Below are 14,927 nucleotides of genomic sequence, written 5' to 3' on the forward strand. Positions count from 1 at the left end.
ATTTACTCTTTTTAGCAGTTTTTCGGGTGTTGAACTTCCGGAGTCATTTTGATCCCCTAAACGGTGCTTTTTTTATGTCCACTGTAGGCACGTCGGGCCTGGTGCAAATCCTGTAGTACTTGGAGATACCTTCTACAACAAGGTATCATACGCACCAAACAGAGATAATATGACCAAGTTATGATCGTGGGAAGTTGGCTACCCAACTAACCCCAACAGGGCCCAAAAACTCTTCTTGTTACATCTCCTAGGGTTAGGGTTTTGGTTGTTTAGGGTTTTCCTTTGTTGCTTAATAATAAATAAGCCCTTGAGCCTCATTGTAACACAGTTTAGAGGCATGTAGCCACCACATCTCTTCTCAAAGATAAGCTACCATTGCCCGAGCTAGTTTATTTCCATTATGTTTGTAAGTATATTTTAGTATTATTATATTAAAGAAATGAAGTGTTATTTCTGCTGCATCTCTGTGTTTATGGTTATATCTATATTTTTTTGCATTCGTGTTTAAGTTTAGATCACTACACTAGCAAAGTAAGAGTGAAAAGGTATGTTTTCTTGATGAGTTTAAGTTGGTTTGATGCTAGTGGATGAGTAGCCCAGTTTGGAAAGACTGGAATTGGGCATCCTGAAGTTCTTGGAAGGAAAAAAGTAGGTGCTCAAAGTAACCCTAGATCAATTTCCAAGGACATTGAAAACTTGAAGGAAGGGTGAATATTTGGGTAAGCTCATGACTAATTCTTGAAGGACAAAGGAAGGAGGTCAAGGGAGTAGATTACAATAGCCCAAGTTCATTGTTGGAGAAGGATATATTGTAGTGATACGTGGTAGTGATCTGGCTGAAAGTTTGTATTCATTGGAGCAGAGCAGAAAGGAATTTGAGGGAAGAAGTCCCAAAGGAGCTAAGGAGAAGTAGTGGACAGTTGAGAGTTATTCACAAATGGAGTTGTGAACAACTCGATAAGATTCTCTATGTGTAGATTCATTGATGGGCTAACAATATGTTAGTGTCAGTATCTGCATACTTCCATTAGGGATCAAAATTCACTCTTTCCATTTTCATTTTAGGGGGTCCCATACTGAAAATTTTGCATCATTCCATTAGGTCATGATATACTAATCCACTGATGGTTGTTTTCTATTCAGAAAATCCAAATTTTTCCCTCATAGAGTATACTTGTTGATCCTTCTTCAGATTGTCTTCAGTTATGGTTTCATAATCAATCTGCAGTAATGATTTCATTAGGTATTAGCGTTTTCACCACAAAGGTCAAAAATTTGATGTTAAAAGATAAATAAAGGTCAGCAAGGGTATGAGGATGACTGATGAAACAAGCATGATGATTTGTAAGTCAGAAGCTACTAATTTAGTGAAAACAAAGTATTTTATGTTTATTTGTAGTTCATATGTAATTTTAAGTTCCTATATGTAATAATGGATCTCAGCTGCACCAGAGAATTTCTCCTTGCTGCAAGACGAACAAACACCACAAAATTCAAGTCAAATTGAGCATTCATCCACCTGTCAAAAAAGGAAAGGGTTAGAAAATCAAGATCAATTAAATGAAAAGGTGAATGTGACAAAAAACATTAGCAAAGGGGGTTTGAGGAGCTAAAGATTAAATTCAAGGGTGTATAAATATCTTCTTTCCTTCATATCTTCTTTATTTCCCTTTCACCCCGCATTGAGAAAACCCCACTAGTGTTTTTTACACGAATCAACAAAAACAGTGGAGACGATGTGTGTTTCCTCTTGGCATTGCGCACTCCCTTCAGGCACTACGTACTCCGCAAAAGCGCTGCGCACTTCATTTGGGTGCTGCGCGTTTGGCTAGTTTTGCCCATATTCATTCTTCAGCGTTCCTAATACCTCCTCAACCTCAAAACAAGTAATTATCCTCTTCAAAACATCATTTTCCCTCTCCTCAAATTTATTTCTTCAATGTCTGAAGAATGAAATCAAGATTGGTGTTATTCTCACATCCAAAACCCTAGTTTTTCTCCTAAACCCCAATTTTTGAAAGAAAGCTTCCCATTTCCCAAAAATACCTAATCAATACAATATATCCCCTTTCAGATACCTCTATCCCTACACCCATTGGACTCCCATCTACCTTTGCCTTTCTTTTTCCTTCCTAGACACTTGCATTCCCCTACCATTTACTTAGGGTTTCATAAAAAAGACACCATGGCTGATGAAGGATATAGGCCACATAGTGAAGAAGAGAGATTAGATAGGGAGGGAAACATAGAGCAAAGAAGGCCACATAAAGGAGGGAAAACCCATAGGTGACATCCTTCAAATGGTTAAGGTGTTTTGAGTTTTGTGAGAAGGTCCAAGCAGTCCAGTACCACCCTAACTTGACTAGGCTTTTCATAACCAAAATTCAAGATAACCAAGTCACTCTTGTAGGCATAACCTTCACATTGTCTGCTGCCATCATATCAACTACCACCAGGATTCCACAAGTTGGGGAAAAATGGTTCAAGCAGGGTGAAATAGAAGCACATTTTTTTGAACCATACATCAAACCTAGGTACATAAGTGAAAGAAAAGGCTATTTCCCTTTCTCATACCTCCTTGACAGATATGCACCTATGATGAGGATTATAACAAAGTATTTTTCATGTGAGGGTAGGTTCTCTAGGGTCTATTCTTACCACATCCGGTTACTTATGCATTTCACTAGGGTTAAAATGCTCAATATACCCTTCTATATTTTCAGGAGTGTTGAGAAGATGGCTTACATTGCCCAAAAAAGAGAATACAAAGATCAAATGAAAATCTTATTTCACCATTCCCTCATAAAGATCATAGTTCTTTATCACCTTAAAGAACTTAACAATGCATGGAGTATATTTATAGCTAACCGCATTTTCACTCAAGTTTCCACTCAAAATGTTCAAGACATTCCATCATAATCTCATCCACCAACCTCCATTCCTCCATCTCAGCCCATGCACTATTCATCAGTCACAACATCACCCCCATTATCACCATTCCATGGACCTATTCTTTCATCTGACAGGGAAGAGGACAATGAAAAAGAACAAAGTGATCAGGGTCAAAGCGGCAAGACCGGAGGGACTAATTTAGGTACTATGGTGCACACCTATCAGAAAGGAAATAGGCAAGTGTTTTCCCCACAGATTGTGGGAGGGGCCTTGCTCTCTTCATTAGCAAAGCAGGTACAGAAAGGAAAGGAAAAAATTGTTGAAACAAAAATGAAAAAACAGGAGGAAGACCCCCATGACACTGAGCAAGATTTTGACTTAGTTGAATTAGATGAGGAAGATGAAAAGGAACACACCAAAATGATCCTCAAAGAGCAAGAAGCATTGATAGGTGAGTTGCAGGTGAAACTAGAAAGAGAAAAATACATCATATCTTATTATGAATAGGAAAATAGTCAAATGGAGACCAATTATGAGCTTATGGAAGTTCAACTCATCAAAGCTAAAAGCGAAGCTGAAAAGATTAAAATCTAACTTGAGGAAGCCTATGGTGATTATGGTGAGCCCATGGAGGAAAAAATGCCCAGGAGGAGGCCTAGGACTAGAGGCCTAAAGCGAGATTTCGAGCTTGAAAGAGAAAAAGAAGCTCAACTTGCCAACCAACTCACCTTAAATGAACAATTTGGTATGATGGTGAATGAGAACCGGGAATATTGGCTTGAGAGGGCTAACACTCATCTTGAGGACCTGTTAGCTAAAGATAATAGAGATACCGAGGTTCAAAGAAGAATGACCAAATACTATGCCATGAGAAACAAAATTGCTAGAGCCAAGCTCAAAAGGGCGCATGCAAAAATTGAGGCGTTAACTCATCAGAAGGAGAAGGAAAAGCTTTACCTATTGGTGGAGGCTTCACTCCATGCTTAGTCACCTTTAACATCAGCTATTTCAACCACTTTTGAAGACCCTAAACTTAGTTTTTTAATTTTAGCAATTCATGTTTTCTTTAGGTAATTTTTGTATCAGTCCCTTGGTCAAACGCGCAGTGCCCACTTTTTTGGGGCATCTTTTGGAGGAATGGCCACCACCATTGGATTCAAAAGACCAATTACACTCAAGAAAACCATGCGTCTAGAATTGAAAGTCAAAACTACTAGGTGGAAAAGGAAAAAAACCACCTAAAAATCATGTTTGTACATATTTTCTGAGCCAGGCGCTGCGTGTTTGAGCAGTCTTGGGAGATTGGAGTTTTGGAGGGGAAAATCAAGCTCAATTTTGAAAATAGGGGCATTTTTTGAAACTAGATAGGAAAAGCTTTGACATATACCAAGCTAGATTTGGACACCAGGAAGGCAGTCAAAAATCACACTGAAGATGGCGCTGCACACTTCCTTCAGGGGCTGTGCATTTGACACTAGCATTGTGCATTTGACAGGCAGCCAAATTTTTCATTGTTTCTCTAAGAAAATACTTTTCACCTATGGGATTTTGATTTTTCGTTGATGTAAGTCATACTGATGATGTAATTAAAGTGTGTTTTTGTTACCTAGGGTAGATACATCAGATGAATGGCCTAAGTGGCATGTAATGAATCAGTTTGCTTCATATTAGGGATGAGTCAGTTTGACCACCCTAGTCTTTAGCTATCAGTTCAGTCTTTTGTGAAACTGCTCCTCCTCTCATGGATTCAATCCCTGAGGCTAGGATTAGTTGTTTTGAGGCCTATATCATGTATTTTCTCCATCATTTTATGGGTTGGACTCAATGTGGATGCTCAGAGCTTGATTGTACACCTTTGTAAGCAGTTTGACGGGAAATTAACAAGAATTGCAACCATTTTTATGGGATCCCTATGGTATGGAGTTCTAGTACAGTTTCTTCTTCTATGAATATATGTTTTTATGTTTTATGTATGCCTTCAATCATTTCATTACTTCTAGTTGAATGTTTTCAAGTTTTATAGGTAGAATCCATTGCATTAGTGCTCTACCTTAGGAAACTATTCACCATTTCATGTTTTCTGTAGTCCAGGAAGGATCCATGATTGTCACATGCCCTTCTTAGCTTCTCACCAGTATTAAACATCTCACCCCATCAAGCCCAAGAGTGCTAAAGCCTATGCCTACCTTGCCCCATAGAAAAACCTACATTTCTGACATAATTTCTCAAATCTAAACTGCCCAACTCCTCTTGATCCAGCAAAATCCCTACAAAATCCAATCAAAACTTTCATGCTACTATACCTAGCCTAAAATCCTTTACCTTATCCATTCATCTTAACTGAGATCCTTACGGAGAGAGCCCTCTCCTGGCCTAGTAGGGCTAGCTACTTGGCTAAGCTTGGTTTTTGGTTACCTTGGCATTGCTTCCCTTCAGCCTGAGGTCAATCTAGGTGATAGCATAGTGGCGACCATACTGGGGAATGAAAGATTAATCACCCCGGTAATATCTTTCAATTAAATTCTTGAAATTTGGATGATTATTTTTAGAATTTGCTAGGCTGAAATAGAAAGTTGTAAAGCAATATAGAAAACTTCGAAATTTGAGCACACTGGCTTCGAGAAAGTACACTAGGGCCAATCATGATCCAAATCCCACCCTAGTAGTGGATAATCCTAACTTGATTTCAAGAAGACTCAAAATACAAGAAATTTCATTTAGCTTGACACCTTCGATAAAAGTAGATTCCTGCCCAGATGAGTGGTTGTTCTTAGAAGATCTCCCTTTTGATCTGTCATTTGACCTTTCTCTATTTAGAACCAAATCTGAAAGTGCACTTGATGATATAGTTCTAGACTCGGAGTTTATTGAAGATCTTGAAATTCAAAGGACAAACCGGTTAATTGATGACTATATCCTAAATTCTCCTCAATCGTCCCTTACTACTGCTAAGATCCCTGAGTTTTCTGAACCAGTGTCCACTACCCTTAGTTCATCATTATTCCCATCAACCTCTGAAGTTCATTCCAAACCACCGTTTGTACCTACACTTCCCCTTCAACCTATCATATCCCATCAAACACCTATTACTCCTACTTCTCCATCAACTGCTCCATCAACTCCTAGTAGTCCCATCGTTGTTTCAAATCCACCTCGAGTCATGGCTGCCCGGTATGCACCCGTGGTTTTACCTCAGAATCTTGGTGCTATGCCCACTCCTTACCAAACTAAAATACCTCTTTTTGATTCCACTAAAAACATTACAGCTCAGCAACATGTTGATAAAATGAATGACTTCTTTGACCTTCATGAGGTAGAGATTAAAGATGTGACTATGAGATTGTTTGTACAAAGCTTTGGAGGTGAAGTTTGAAAATGGCTCGGAGCTTTACCTGTAGCCTCTATCGCCACTATGCCAGTCCTACATAGGCAATTCCTGGATTAGTGGGAGGTAAAGAAGAATCAACTCCAAAATTTGTCTGAGTATGAAAATATCAAAAGGAATGTCGGTGAAAGTGTACAAGATTATTGCGTGAGGTTTAATGCAGTATATAATGCTATTTCGGCCAACATTAAACCACTAGAGGGGTTAGCTTTACTCAAGTTTATAGATAGTTTCAATACTGATATGGCATATCAGTTACGGGAGCGTGATCCCACCACACTAGAAGACATGCAAAAGAACGTTGTAAGTGTAGAAGCAAATCTGTTGGGCAAAAGAGAAAGAATGAGATCTGAAAAGAGAGTGACCATAAAAGAGGAAGCATCTACCTCAGATGTCAAGATGGATACTTTGATCCGAACAGTGGAGAGGATGGTTGATTAGCTGACCATCACAGATAGACCTGAGCCACCAATCAGGAATCTAAATTTTAGAGGACAGAAATAGCCCCAATTCTGGATCAAGCAGAGAGAACAAAAGGCACCGGACCAACCAGCACAACAACAACAGATCAGAACTCCTTTGCAGTAGAATTATGTTCAGGGAATGGAAGAAGAAGATGACGATGATCCGGTAATTGAAGCAAACCATTTTTTCACTACCAATGGTATGCCCATTTTTTTGATAGAAGATGAATAATATGCAGAGGTTCTAGACATTCAAAGGTATGAAGATTACATATTATCAAATGATGCAGATTTGGAGGCTGAGTCTGATGGTTATCAGTGAGGTTATATGAATGCTTTGATAGCATAGTAGAGGGAGTATTCTTTGAGGAACAGAGATGTACCGATCAATCCCATTTAGAAAAGAAAGGATCTGCAATCGAATAATGACTCCTCAAGCACTTAGAAGAAAAGGAAAGATCATGTTGATCAGAGTTCCAGCAAAGTACCATCATCAAATATCATTGCGGACGAGAAAAACAATAAGAAAAATGCAGCGAAAGAGTAAGTAGAGAGGAAGGACATTACTGTCAAAGAGATAGAAAAAGTTTCATCCTTTAATTTAGAAAGTGAAATTGTTAAATTAAAAGTGTCCATTCCTTTGACTGAGCTAGTAAAGAATAGCAATACACCATGTATATAGAATTTTGAAAATAGACCCTTTGTCAGACATGGTAAATGTTGAATATGATCATCCTAAACTCATTTTTGGTCCAGCCATAGAAGGTCAGCCTGAAGATAGTGAAGTTCCTCCCTTTTATCTGAGTCTTAGATTCCATGAGTACATTCTCCATAATGCCATGTTTGATTCCGGAGCTTCTCAATTTTATGCCTAAAGCCATTATGGAGAAGTTGGGCCTGGATATTACCTGGAAATACCATGATTTGTATTCCTTTGACTCCGGTAGAGTTCGTTGCATTAGTCTTATCAAAGATCTGGTAGTGTCTTTAGATCAAATCCCAACCAAAAATGTTTTGATGGATATGGTTGTTGCTGATATTCCACCTTGATTTGGTATGCTCTTATCTAGATCGTGGGGTGATAAACTCAAGGGCACCTTACAACTTGACTTCTCTTATGCTACCATTCCCGTTTTTGGTCAATTGAGGAAATTATGCTGGGAGAAGAAAATGAAATACATGATCACCAGTAAACAGAAGCCCGTGAATCATCCAATAAATGTTGTACATACTGATTTAGAATAATTTTTTTTGTACTCTGATAGTGGATTAAATCATGTAAATATTCAGATTATAGAAGTAGATGTTGTACCAGAAATTTCAGAGAATTTTAGGGGAGTCCTTAATCAGGAAAAAGAAAAAGTAGCAAGTTCTTCTGAGCAGTCTATACAGTAGCAAAATGTCAGTGAAGAGCAGAAAAATTAAGTAATCAGTCAAGGTAAGGTAGAGAAAGAAACATAATTTCAGCATCTAGAAGATGAAGCCAGCCTTTGGAGCATGGACATCGATGGCGCTGTGTGTAAGGATGGTGTTGGTATAGGGATTTGGATTTGCAGCCCTGCTTTCCAGCCTACCAAAGTCCAAAATAATGTTAGAGTATGTTCCTACAAGTTGGCTTTTGATTGCTCTAACAATGAAGTGGAGTATGACGCTTTGATTACAGGTCTTAAAATTTTGAAGAAACTGAATGCAAAAAGGATTTATGTCTATGGTGATTCAGAGATGGTCATCAAACATGTAAGGGGAGAGTATCAAGCAAAGCATCCGCAGATGAGAGCCTACAGAAATGCAGTCCTAGATATTTTGAGAATGTTTCCTGAATATACCTCGACGGCAATGCCTCGGACTCAAAACATTATTGCATATTCACTCGCCACTGCGGCAAGAAATTTGAATATCCCAATGCACTCCAACAACAAGTTTTAAATTCATGTCAAACACTGGCCTGTTGTTCCGGATAATTTAAGGTATTGGCTAGTGTTTTGGGATGATAATGAAATCAATGCCTTTTTGCAGAATGAAGGAAAGTTGAAGATTCTTCCATTGATTATGATTGTGATAGTGATGAACAAGAGATTGAGGTGAATTAGATGGAGGTATTACAGCTGAAGGATAACATTATTCCTAGAGGTATCATACCTTTAGAGGATCTTTTTGATCAGGGTGATGTTGCAAGAAAACCAAGTTTGGTTCTTACTGACAAAGGAGTTGAAGATTTCAATCTCGGAATAGCTGACAAGCCCAAGCTTGTAAAGCTATCAAAAGCATTGTCTCTCAAGGTAAAGGCCCAGTATGTTAGATTACTTTCTGAATTTTCTGATGTGTTTGCATGGGATTATTTAGATTTGAAGGTGTATGACAAAGATATAATTCAACATATTATTCCTATCAAGCCGGATCAAAATACTTTCAGATAGAAGTTGAGAAGGATTAATCCAAAGCTGCTGCCATCCATTGAGAAAGAGGTGAATAGATTGTTCAAAGTTGGCATCATTGTTCCAATTAGATTTTCTGATTGGATTTCGAATTTGGTCTCGGTATGAAAAAAGACTAGAGAAATAAGGTTGTTCATAAATTTCTGGAACCTCAACAAAGTATCCTTAAAGGATAATTACCCACTTCCAAAGATGGACCATATTTTTCAAAGAGTATTAGGAGCATCACGAATGTCACTACTTGATGGTTACTTGGTCTATAATCAGATCTTTGTGCATGAAAAAGACTAAGACAAAACTTCCTTCACAACACCTTGGGGAACTTTTCAGTATGCCAAAATTCCATTCGGATTGAAGAATGTCAGAGCCACTTTCCAGCGAGTGATGGACATCACTTTTGCTAATGAGAAGGACGTTTTCTTGGTTGTTTCTTTAGATGATTTGATGGTATTTTCGAGTTCTGATGATGAACACTTGCACTAGTTAAGGACTGTCTTTCAGAAATGTAGGAAGTTTGGGATTTCTCTCAACCCCAAGAAGAGTCTTTTTGCCATGGATGAGGGTAAACTCCTTGGCCATATCATCTCTAAAGACGGTATCGGCATTGAGCCTTCAAGGGTGAGGCAATTCAGCATATAGATTTTCTGCGCAACAAAAAGGAGATTCAGGCTTTCAATGGTAAGATGAATTTCTTGTGAAGATTTATACCCAATTTGTCTGAACATTTATGTGAAATGACTAATATGTTGAAAAAGGACAGCACTGTGAAATGGACCGAGGATGCAATGAAGTCGTTCAATTTGGTAAAGTCTTCTTTGACCACAACCCCCATCTTGATTAGTCCTGACTATACTCATGATTTCATTATATTTTCATTTGCATCCGCGCACACCATGGCTGTGGTATTGATGTAAAAAAGAGATCAGATTGAGTAACCCATTGCTTTTCTTAGTAGGTCTGTTCGAGATGCTACCTTGTGATATAATATCATTGGAAAACAAGCGTTGGCTCTCATAAAAGAATTGAAGGATTTCAGAGTGTACATTCTGCATTCACATACCATAGCATATGTTACTAATGCAGCAGTAAAGGATGTTCTGATGCAAACTAATCCAGAGGGAAGAAGAGGTAAGTGGATAACAACAATGTTGGAATATGATTTGGAGATTAAACCCACTAAACTGATCAAGGGACAAGGTTTGGCAAAACTGATGGCAGAATCAAATCTACATGATCTAGACATAAATCTCATTGCAACAATGTCGGAGTATGAAGATGGTAGCTCGCTCATTCAAGTCTCAGAAATGTTTCTCCAATCACCGTGGTATTCTGATATAGTTTATTTTCTTCAGCATGTTTTTCCACCTCCTAGAATGTCAAGAAGCAAAGGTAGATCACTACAACTCAAATCTACAAAATTCTACATTTTAAACAATGCTCTTTATTGGAAAGATCTGGGAGGGGTTCTTCTTAATTGTTTGGTTAAAGATGAATCTCAGTAGCTAATGCATGATTTTCATAGAGGTGATTGTGGTGGTCATTTGTTTTGGAAAACAACAGCTAACAAGGTGTTGAGAGAAGGATATTATTGGCTGAATTTATTTTCATATTTGTATAAGACAGTGATGAGTTGCCATGAATGCCAAGTTTTTCAAGGAAAAAGGAAGTTACTTCCTCTTCCTTTGAAGCTAGTTGAAGTAAATGCACCTTTACAGCAGTGGGGACTTGATTTCATAGGGGAAATCCATCTTATATCATCAGCGCAACACTGATGGATCTTGACAGCTACCGATTACTTCACCAAGTGGATTGAGGCCATTCTGATAAGGCAGGCCATGGATATGGTAATTATCCAATTTTTAGAATCTAATACCTTGTCTCGTTTTGGTTGCCCTCAGAAGATCATAACAGATAATGTTGTGGCATTTAATTCCAAGAAGATGGTGGAGTTTTGCAACAAGTACAATATTACATTGGGTCATTCCACAACATACTACCTGCAGGGCAATGGATTGGCCAAGTCGTCAAATAAGTCCTTGGTGAATATAATCGAGAAAATGTTAGAGGCAAATAAGAAGAATTGGCATTGAAAGCTTGTTAATTCCTTATGGGCCGATAGAGTGAGCAGCAAGAAATCCATAGGTATGTCACCTTTTGAGTTGGTTTATGGTACTGATACAGTATTTCCTACATCACTTGCAGTCCCGGTCATGAGACTACTACAGGAAGCTGGTAGCAAAGAGGATGATATTCAGTGCAGAATTATTCAAATGATTCACCTTCAGCAAACAAGAGAAGAGGTTTCCCAAAACACTTTCTAGTTGCAAGAAAAGATAAAGAAGATCTATGACCGCAAAACCAAAGTAGAAAGGTTTCAGCTCGAGGATGTAGTGCTGAGGTGGGATACACAGAATGAGGAAAAGGGAAAGCATGGTAAGTTTGACAATCTATGGAAAGGACCATACAAAATCTCGACCTATCGAGGACAGAATGCCTTCTTGTAAAAGGAAGTGGATGGCCAGGATTGTTCAGGAGAGCCAGTGAATGGTAGGCTCTTGAAGCATTACTACTTTTAACGTTGTTTCCTAAAGTTACTACACCTTCATTGTATATACCAATTTGATTTTCCTTGCAAGTTTTCAAGTACACTGTCATTTTAGCTTGGGGCCCGAAGTGAAGGCTATAAAGTTTAAATGATTAGTGTCAAGTTTGGTTGATTTGGTTTATAGTCAAGTTTTGAATCAGTTTGGTTGAGAGTTAGTGTTTAGTTGTATTGAGTCATTTTTCACTTTTTTTGGTTTTGACCGTATTGCCCAATGGATGAGGCACTTGGTCTACGGTGTTCTTGACACCTCCAAGGAGCTGCCATCCCCAATAAGGCCAATGTTAGTGTCAGTATCTGCATACTTCCATCAGGGATCAAAATTCACTCTTTCCATTTTCATTTTAGGGGGTCCCATACTGAAATTTTGCATCATTCCATTAGGTCATGATATATTGATCCACGGATGGTTGTTTTCTCTTGAGAAAATCTAAATTTTTCCCTCATAGAGTATACTTGCTGATCCTTCCTCAGATTGTCTCCAGTTATGGTTTCATAATCAATCTGTAGTCATGATTTCATTAGGTCTTGCGGTTTTCACCACCAAGGTCAAAAGTTTGATGTTAAAAGGTAAATAAAGGTCAGAAAGGGTATGAGGATGACTGATAAAACAAGCATGATGATCTGTAAGTCATAAGCTATTGAGTTATTATTTTCATTAACCTAATGTAATTTTCACCTCAAAAACATGTTTTTGAGGTGAAAACAGAGTATTTTAAGTTTATTTGTATTTCATATGTAATTTTAAGCTCCTATATGTAATAATGGATCTCAGCTGCACCAGAGCATTTCTCCTTGCTGCAAGACAAACAAACACCGCAAAATTCAAGTGAAATTGAGCATTCATCCACCTGTCAAAAAAGGAAATGGTCAAAAAATCAAGAGCAATTAAATGAAATGGTGAAAGTGACAAAAAACATTAGAAAAGGGGGTTTTAGGAGCTAAAGATTAAAGTCCAGGGTGTATAAATATCTTCTTGCCTTCATATCTTCTTTATTTCCCTTTCACCCCACATTGAGCAAACCCCAGCAGTGTTTTTTACACGAATCAGTAGAAACAGTGGAGGCGATTCTTGTTTCCTCTTGGCACTGCGCACTCCCTTCAGGCACTGTACACTCCCTTCAGGTGCTACGCACTCCACAAAAATGGTACGCACTTCCTCTGGGTGCTGCGCATTTGGCTAGTTTTGCCCATATTCATTCTTTAGCGTTCCTAATACCTCCTCAGCCTCAAAACAAGTAAGTATCCTCTTCAAAACATCATTTTCCCTCTCCTCAAATTTATTTCCTCAATGTCTGAAGAATGAAATCAAGATTGGTGTTAGTCTCACATCCAAAACCCTAGTTTTTCTCCTAAACCCAAATTTTTGCAAGCAAGCTTCCCATTTCCCAAAAATACCTAATCAATACCCTATATCCCCTTTCAGAGACCTCTATCCCTACACCCATCAGACTCCCATCTACCTTTCCCTTTATTTTTCCTTCCTAGACACTTGCATTCCCCTACCATTTACTTAGGGTTTCATAACAAAGACACCATGGCTGATGAAGGATATAGGCCACACAGTGAAGAAGAGGGATCACACAAAGAGGGAAACATAGATCAGAGAAGGCGACATAAAGGAGGGAAAATCCATAGGTTTGAGCCCACAGATCTAAAAGAGCTCCTAGTTTCTTCTATGATAGTGACATCCTTCAAATGGTTAGGGTTGTTAGAAAATTATATATTATGGAGCAATGGAACACATAAAATATTGCAGAAATATAAACACAGAAAATGCACAAAACAAGAGAGACACAGATATACGTGGTTCACCCAGTTTGGGCTACGTCCACCACGAACAGCCAGTCCTTCCTTTCTATTATCCAGCAAAATGAAGAGACACAACCTACAACAAATCCGCTGTAATATCCTCTGTTTTCTCTCACAGTCTCACCTCTTTGTTTCTCGCTCACACAGAATACACATCTATCACACAACCTCAAATACAATACCCTCATACAAAGAGAGGGGTTGCCTTCTAGGGCAAAAAACCATAAACAAACATAAGTTCTACCGTCAGATCATCCGCCTAATGAACGGCCCAGATTGACTAGAAATTACTATACTTTTACAAGGCAATTTTACATTTATTTTTGGCTTCGGGGGTGTTGCCCCCAAGCCCCCGCCGGGGGACCGCTGGCCCCAGGACCCCCCAGCTGGGGGGGATGGGCCCCCTCGGACCCCCGCGGGGGGGACAAGTCCCCCCCGTACCCCCCCACGTGGAGGGGTGTACAAAACTTCCTAGGGTATACATCTGGCTTAAACAAAGACCTCTGAACAATCATGCTCCACACACAACAAGGGTGTTTTCAGTTTTGTGAGCAGGTCCAAGTAGTCCAATACCATCCTGAGTTGACTAGGCTTTTCATAACCAAAATTCAAGATAACCAAGTCACTCTTGCAGGCATAAACTTCACATTGTCTGTTGCCATCATATCAGCTGCCACCAGGATTCCAAAAGTTGGGGAAAAATGGTTCAAGCAGGGTGAAATAGAAGCACATTTTTATGAACCATACATCCAACCTAGGTACAGAAGTGAAAGAAAATGTCATTTCCCTTTCTCATACCTCCATGAAAGATATGCACCTATGATGAGGATTATAATGAAGTATTTTTCATGTGAGGGTAGGTTCTCTAGGGTCTATTCTTACCGCATCCAGTTACTTATGCATTTCACTAGGGTAAAAATGCTCAATATAACCTACTATCTTTTCAGGAGTGTTGAGAAGATGGCTTACATTGCCAAAAAAGAGAATACAAAGATCAAATGAAAATCTTATTTCACCATTCCCTCATAAAGATCATAGTTCTTTATCACCTTAAAGAACTTAACATTGCATGGAGTACATTTATAGCTAACCACATTTTCACTCAAATTCCCACTCAAAATTTTCAAGACATTCCATCATCATCTCATCCACCAACCTCCATTCCTCCATCTCAGCCCATACACTATTCATCAGTCACACCATCACCCCCATTATCACCATTCCGTGGATGTATTCTTTCATCTAACAGGAAAGAGGACAGTGACAAAGAACAAAGTGATCAGGGTCAAAGAAGCAAGACCGGGGGGACTAATTTAGGTACTATGGTGCACACCTAT

General features: G+C 38.8%; 1 pseudogene; it reads left to right on the forward strand.

The window, feature by feature from the left end:
- The first annotated feature begins 2,955 nt into the window (after nucleotides 1-2,955).
- LOC149266782 (cullin-3A pseudogene) overlaps nucleotides 2,956-14,927 on the forward strand; it is a 92,258-nt pseudogene continuing 80,286 nt past the window's right edge.

The sequence above is a fragment of the Pinus tabuliformis genome, chromosome 6, assembly GCF_031772625.1.
Source record: "Pinus tabuliformis cultivar Carrire ecotype Pingquan chromosome 6, CPIR1, whole genome shotgun sequence".
Taxonomy (NCBI): domain Eukaryota; kingdom Viridiplantae; phylum Streptophyta; class Pinopsida; order Pinales; family Pinaceae; genus Pinus; species Pinus tabuliformis.